At 40.1% G+C, this 7,923-nt stretch overlaps 1 long non-coding RNA gene across 2 annotated transcripts; it reads left to right on the top strand.

Moving 5' to 3' along the window:
• The first annotated feature begins 1,704 nt into the window (after positions 1-1,704).
• Positions 1,705-7,318, top strand: LOC135278893 (uncharacterized). Of its 2 annotated transcripts, XR_010346277.1 has the most exons (4): positions 1,705-1,789; positions 2,434-2,665; positions 3,525-3,754; positions 4,228-7,318. It is a non-coding gene; the product is annotated as an uncharacterized LOC135278893 (long non-coding RNA). The 2 variants fall into 2 exon arrangements; XR_010346276.1 differs by having other exon boundaries at positions 2,434-3,754.
• The last annotated feature ends 605 nt before the right edge of the window (positions 7,319-7,923 follow it).

Genomic DNA, 7,923 nt, shown 5'->3' with positions numbered 1-7,923 from the left:
TCCAAAAGTGCTGAATCTAGGCCAGGATTTGGGATAGACTTGCATGGTGCTATTAGAAAGCATAGGTTGTGTGCATTTAGCCTGGGAGCTGGAGAGCAGAGCTACAGTCCTGCTTCTGTCCAGTGGCCTTCATAAAGATTCCATTTATATTCATTACTGCAAGCAAGTCCTGCCTCTAATCTATCGCAGGGGACACTACAGATATATTATTTCTTTGTAGTCTCAAAATGCTCAGATGGTTTTTAACCTTATTAAATCTAAACCCCTTAAATGTGCTTCTGAAGCAAAAGTTTTAGCAATAAGCCTTCCAAAAAGTGCAAGATTTACAAAGCAGATTTATGGCTGTGTGGTGAGTTAAGTAACGTTTCTCTCAGCGTATCATTTGCCAAAATTTGAGGAAATTCCCTACTTCAGCTGAACAGGGAGCATTAGGAATGTGTATTGTGCTGGTAGATCAGGCTGTTATTGCTCCAAGAAGCAAGACAACAATGTGTTAATCTACCTAGATGATGTTCTGATGATAGTTGCAATTTTAGGAATTAATAAAACTTTGTTTGAATTACAGAATGTTTTAAAGTCCTCAGGATTTCACACTTACTCTATGAGAATAAAATTGGTCATAACCTCTCAGAGTCTCTATCTCTGTTTTTTAATAGAACCAAGAAAACAATTATTTCAAAAGGTTAAACCTAAAGGTTACACTCACATGTACTGTGGCTCCATGTGATTGTTTCTAAGTGTGCAGGTACTGTCTTGGTGTTTACAAGTAAAGGATCAGGCAGAGTGTGAGTGTTTCAGAGCTGCTGTGGTACATGGTGCAGCATCATGGCAGTTTACTTCACACGAAAAAAAGGCACACAGGTGCAGAAGTGTAGGTATTGATGAGTCTGAAACTAAAAAACAGATCCTCCTAGTCAGTTTAGGATTTTTTTCTGTTCAGAAATGATGTAAATAATGGTTAGCTGAATGAGAACACTCAGTGTTACTAAAATAATATGCTATCAAGTTTCTGCTATGTTGTGTAATAACTAAGCAGACTTTTTGGCTACAGAAAGAGGAAACAGTGCATAGACTGGACTTTGATTTCAGCATTTGGTAAACAGTATGATAATACAGATGTTTGTTCATTTTTCATCTACATTTTGGGGCCACATGTTTTCAGTCAAGATTTGGAGGCTCATTTTCTGAGTTAGCTGTTTTCTTCTGGATTCTTTAAACTGGATTTTAATTCTTTAATTCTTTAACTGGATTCTTTAAACTATGATTTTAGAGAGAGACAGCTAGAAACTAAGGGGGAACTGCCTAAGACCATATCTACACTCACAGTAGTTAATTTTATTGTATCAGTAAAAGCAAAATTCTATGAAAGTATAGAATTAAAAGCCAATCAATGGAGAAAAAAAATGACCTTAGAAACACCAGTGTCAGTATCTCAGAAGCAGGAATTCCCCTTTCTGTATTCTAGGCAAAAAAAGTTCTAGAGTGGAGCCTTCTCCCAGCACCTGGCCTGGGATAGGAACATGTATTCTGGCAATTTGGCTAAGTAAGCAAGCTGAAAAATGAGCATATCTACACTGCAAAATTCTGTAGCCAGATGCAACATGAAAGCAAATTTGTCTGTCTCTAGGCAGATTGGTACAAAATGCAGTTGAGGGATATTGTTTCCCTAGACAGAGAAAGAAAAATTTGGACAAGCGTTTACTCCATCTGCCTGTTTTGGACAATGGTGTTCAAGGTGACCAGGAGACACTTCAAAATAACATACAAGTGTTCCTCTGGAGGAATTTCTGTAAGTTTCAAGTGCATTGGGTTCCTAAATGGTGGATACTGATTTTATATCGAGGAATGTGTCTCCTAACAATGTGGTGCTACTGACAACAGGTCTCATCAGTGTCTTCCATACAGCAGTCACTGACAATTCCAGGGAGAAGAGATTTCCTTGAGTAACAGTGATTTATAATATGAATCCATTCAAAGTGCATTATTTCTGTAGCTTTTATATTAAGTGGAAATGTGCTAAATACAGTATGAATCAATTGTTCAAATGGATTTATAATATGCATTTATATAAATGTGAAGTGTTCCCAAAAATTAATTAACAGAAAGTTTGAGGTTAGGTCTGTATTTATTTGAGGTTTCATTAAAGCATTAGAAGTTAAAATTTCTACTTTTGAAATTGTATTCTGGGCTATAAGCTTTTAACTTGGAAGTAGATCTTTCTGGAGTGAAGTCTGTATCACTTGAGGGAGAATCTTGTTCTAAATATGTATTGCTTTCAAAGCAATAGATATCATCCTTGGTTTGGTTTGTTGATAACTTCTCAAATACTTTGGAGAAAGAAGTCTCGGGGTATATTTGCAAACTTGGCACTTGGCAGAAGAGGAATTGTGAAGGCACAAAATATTGCAGTGTCAGGTTCTTGGTCTCTTTCAGGTGATATCCGAAATGCACGAGGGATAAAATGGCAGACTGCCAGAGTGATTAATCAGTGGAAGCCAAGGACACAGATTCATGTGTGACTTGCACAAAATCCATGGATGTATCCAGCTGCCTTCAAGCAGAAGTAACCCCTGGGGGGAAAGGCATGTCCCTACTGGTCACCCCAGAGACAGCTTTAAGCTGGTCCCAGCTCCCCTCTGTTGAGGTCTGTGCTTCCCAGGAGAAGGTTGGTTGCACCTCAGGCAAGAAAACCCCAAAGGCACAGGCTTTGCTGTGGGGATTCCCTGCTGTGGAAGCCCTTCAGACACCAATATCTGTCTTCTTTCCTGTGTGGAAACTTAGGAAAGGGTTGAAATATATCTGAGGGAATTCTGCCAGATATTCATGTATCTACATTTTCTACTCACTCAAGGGGAGCAGTGGTAACCAATGTACTAAAAGTCTTCAAATGCTGACAAATACAATTTAGCTTTGAAGGCTGCCAGCAATTCTATGGTAGTAAATCCCATTTGCAATCAAAGGGTGAGTCATTAGCCTTGACATTTGAGAAATGGAGATTACTATGAATTTATGAAAAAGGTTCCCTAAAATGTTTCCTTAGCAACTGCTGCTGAGGAGCCTGGGGCATCTCTCAGGTCCCCAGGCTCAGGAAAGCCAGCAGCAGTGGAGCAGATGGTTTCCTATCCACTTGCTGTATGTAGTGCTAAGGGTTCACTATCCCTTTCTGCTCAAGTCTTGTCTAAGTGAGGAAAAAATGGTGTTTTCTTATGTTCAGTTATATTTACTGAGCTGCCTTAATGCTGCTGGAACTGTTGCAATGGACACAGGTTATTATACAACTCAGAGGCCTGAACAGTATCCCACACAAGGCTATGATCAACTTGGCCAGTTCCAAACATGACCCCAACTGAAGTGATATGACAGCTTGTTACCACCATGAAAAGCATACCATTTTATTTTAAAAGGGTTTTGTTAAAAAAAATAAATTAGAGAAAGCTTACAGTTTTCCATTTGTCCTCTGTTTCTGAAATGCTCTTAAGTCCCTTACTCAATCTTTTACTTATAGCCGTGAGTTTTTCTTCTAGGTCCAGAAGACAGAGTAATGAAGACCTTCCATCTATAGGGAAACAACAGAATATTTATTGACCTGCTGTAAAATCACAACCATAGACAATATTATGTATTTTGTAATTTACCTGGTAAATTTAATCTCAACATATTTTGTTTGGTTAAGCCAGAGAAAAGTACTGTTCTCTTAGTTAAATAGGATCCTTAGCTGGCTGCCACATCAACAAAAAATGTGAGAGACCTCAAGGTGAGCAGTGGGAAGGTGGGAGTGGGGGAGAAGGGGGACACCATGTGGAGAGACCTGGGTGCTCCTTGGAAAGGCTAAGGGGATGGAGGTAGAAGGCACTGGGGTTATACAGAAGGAGGAATCTCTTGGGTGTACTACAGCAACAGTGCCTTGCTGCAGTCAGGTAAGCTGTGAAACCAGAGATGAGTCCCTGGATGATTGCAAAGCCATGGAGGAATGTCCTTATGGCATCTGCATGCACCAATGCAGAAAGTTTCTTCTGGACCTAGGGAGCAGGTCTTAGTGAAGAAATGTGCAGCACCTCACCAGCACATACTATATTTTTTTTGGTTGTTGTTGTATTAAATTAATTCCTTTAGTAAATTAAATTCTAGTTTTCTGTTTCCAGTAGTCAATATTCTATTTGCATGACTTCCTCTGGTGGTAACATCTCATGAGTTTCACATATATGTGATCTTTTTTTTTTTTTTCAGGGTTTTTCAGATCCGAGTGAGACCAATAAAAAACTTAACAGCTTCTAAAGAAAAGATACTACTGCTGATGTAACCCACAATCCAAATATGAGCACAGTTCTTAGCAATTCTACTGCAGAATATTTTCAGGGGAGTGGTTGCACTTCATGACATTCTTACAAAAATATGAAGAATATTAATTTTTTTTTTTCCAATGGAAAGAAATCCTTTCTTTTCTGCTTTGTGAAACGAGACACTCCCCGTGTTTCTATTGCTCCTGTGCTGCACATCCACTGAGAATGGCCTGTCATTCTGCAAACTCTCATGTATTTTACAGAGTCAACATTGCTATTCATCTCATGCGACTGCAGCCAATCTCGGCTGCCAGGTGAAACACGATGTTGAAACAGAGAAACCGTCTCAAAGAAATACAAGCTCTCAAAGCGTGAATGGCTCTGTGGATCAAAGAAGGCATTTTGAATTACACCTGGCAATGGAGCAGAGCGCGGCCAAGGCCCCGGAGCGGGCGCAGGGTCGGAAGGAGGAGCGGTGGCGGGGCTGGCGGTCCCACCCTCGCCTGCTGAGGCTCTCGCAGGTCGGCTCTGAGCACATCGGAGATGATTGGGAGCAGCTGCAAGCTGAGCCCAGTGCAGCGCTCCCAATACATTCCAGATGATGAATATGATGCAGGCTTACTGGAAGAAAAATATATTTCTGAAGAGAAAAACAATTACTTCTCAAAGCAAGACAATGAAGCTGAACCGATGCTACATGGGCATAAAATAGAACAGAACTTTCGGGCAATGGCTTTAGCTCCTAATAAATCACCCACCTGGAGATACTTTTGCAGAGTGAGCTTGGATGTATCAGACCCCAAATATTTTCAGAGGTATATAAAGTTGAAAAATTAGGCATTTAAACCTTTATTTCTTCCCAAAGGGACAGATACTTTGTTGTGTCATAGCCTCCGATTTTCATGTTAGCAGAAAGGTGCCCTTGACAGTCCAAACAACACGTGAGGTGTCTCGTGGAAGTTATGTAAAAAAGGCTTGGAAACACCACTCGATACAGTGGGTTTCACTGGCTGAATCTTCAGAGGGGACTTGAACGAAATTTGCAAAAACATGTCAAAAGTTAAGTGGCGAAAATCAGCTTAAATGCCTAATTTTAATTTTGTTTGTGCTCTTTGTTGTTTCATTGTGGAGGGAGGGAAGAAGCTGTCTTTTTTCTCCCTGTCCTTTCATTTTGTTTGGGAGAAAATGGATGTTGGTGAAAAGAAGAGAGCTCTGGCAGGGACTGGAAAGAGGTTGTTTATTCTGTTTTGTTTTCTTTAGAAAGGGGCAACTCTTCTAAAACTGGTGATGATCCAGTTAAAGGGGGACTCCGGGTGGGGAAGAGAAAAGAAAACTAATAATCAGCCTCTAAATGACAAGTTTTCTCTTGAACAAAAGAGCAACAGGAGGCAGTGCAGGCAGGGGGTCAGTGCCCAGGGGTAACGTGACCAAAACAATGGCTGGAGAATTTGTGCAGCTTTTGCCACTCCAGAAGCTGCTGCCCCAGTGCCTTCACTGAGGGCCTACAAGGATCAAACCTGACCCAGTGCTGGGCAAGTGTGGTGCCACTTCTGGAGTCCTCCAAAGAGGAGGCAATGACGGACTGTGAGAAATGCAAGCAGGAATTCAAGAATTGAGAGGGAAGTGCCCCAGTTCTGAATGACAGGTGTGATTGAACAGCCCCAGCCAATAAGGCAGAGCCCCTACCAGAAACAGGACTAAAGGTGGGGTTTAAAGTGACTTCAATTAAAGATGGAGACTGCTTGGCAGTGTCTGTGCTTCTCTTGCACTTGGTTAATTTCCTGGTGGGGAAAGCCAGTGGTGCTGGATAAACTGAAGTGAGATGATTTTAAACTGTTATGAGTATTCACGCAGAAGTTCATTCTGGTTTAGACTAAATTGGTTTTAATTTCAATTCATGTAGCTTCTGCGTGGACGAGGCCTATGGCTTGCCATTTTGCAGCAATGGTGAATTTATAGCATATGTGCTGCAAATGGACTATCATGCAAATTCTCCTGGTATTTGCTCCAAGTCCAGTTCCAGCTGTCGGTGGAGATGGAGGAGCAGAATAGACCACTCACATGGCCTCCCATGTAATGCAGATTGGATCTATTGTCAGTCAGATGGACTGGTGGTGTGGGAGCAGTGTGAAGCCAGTTCTTTCACTACATGGTGTGTAAAGCAATGAGGCAGACAAAAGCTGGATTTAAATTAAGGAATATTTCTGCCAAATTTCGTTCTCTGAAGCAGAAAAATAAAACACTTAATGTGTCTGGCAATGTTTATTCTGTGCACAGGGTTTTAGCTGATCATAAAAGAAGAGCTACGTGTGAACATTATCTGGCAACTTCATCATATTCTGAGGAGATGGGAGAGTATGATTCCACCATGGTCTGAAAAAGTATTAGACTGAGAAAGGGGAAACAATTTGGCAAGAAAATAAGATGGCAAGAGAAAAAGAAAAAAAAATAGGTTCTTTCTGATTAGGTAGGAATTACCAGTTATAATCACAGCAAAATCCTATCTGCCACAAAGGCTCAATTTTGAAAGTCCTTGATGTCCTCAGCATCCTGCTCAGCGGTCAGAAGTTTCCCATTTTTCCTTCTTGCTGCTTATTCAAAGTATGGCAAGACCAGAATGGTTGGAAAATACATGTGCTGCTCATGCAGTAACTGCATGTGCATGAAAATAAAAGAATTCCTTGCCTGTGCACCATGGGTATCTGTACTGATTAGAAGGCAGTAACTCCCATTACATGCATATTTGAAGACTTGGCCCTGAATTCTACTGGTGAAGTATTTTTCATGACTTTTCCACTGTATCTTCTTAGAGATTTGTGTTCCAATCATCCAATACCTTGACAGAAATAGAAGACAATGTTAAAAATAATCCAAAGAAATAATACTAGACCGTTTTTAATTCCAAATGATTGAAAGAGCAAGTATCAGCTAATGTGAATGAAAACATAGTCGTGTAATCCACGTAAGAAGAATGTCAAGAATAACAACTTTGTAACTGGATTTGGAAAAATAAACAATTCTTTCCTTTTTTGCATAATAAATATGGTGTGGGTAGCAAAAAATAACATTTTATGAATGCTGTAACGTGTTTTTATTTCTCTGGTTCTAAACAGCATTTGCTTCTTGAAATTAAATGGAATCTGATTGAGGTTTGTCCTTTCAGAGCCTTGTCTGATACAAGGTAATGCATTGACTACCCTATTGATATTGTAATTTTTCTATTATACATAGAAATTCTCATATTGCAAGTTGCTGGAGCCCTTGATATTTCACAAATTTGGGATCATTAAGAATGTTTTCCATGTCAGAGCTATACTAATTGTGACTGTGTTGATGACATCCACCATTCTACTTAAATTGAAAATTGCTGCTTACTAAAGAAGTTGGACCCTGAGCTTAAGTCCTTGGTGACTGATTTGATTAGTCCATTTGAGTGAGAATAGGGCAACACAGGGGCTATGTTAATGGAACTTAAACAATAGGCCATCACTAATCAGAGACCTCAAGGTTGAAGTGAGGTTAATTGTTATGCGGGTGGTATTTGAAAAGAAGTGTTGACTGGTGTAATGCACTATGGGACTGTAGCATTTGAACATGCAGCCCTAAGGCCAGAGGTTTTGTTTAGTTTCCCAATGAAATTTAA

The sequence above is a fragment of the Passer domesticus genome, chromosome 11 (genome assembly GCF_036417665.1).
Source record: "Passer domesticus isolate bPasDom1 chromosome 11, bPasDom1.hap1, whole genome shotgun sequence".
NCBI classification, from domain to species: Eukaryota; Metazoa; Chordata; class Aves; order Passeriformes; family Passeridae; genus Passer; species Passer domesticus.
Note: the sequence above shows the minus strand (reverse complement) of the source record. Positions and strands in the feature narration are given on the sequence as shown.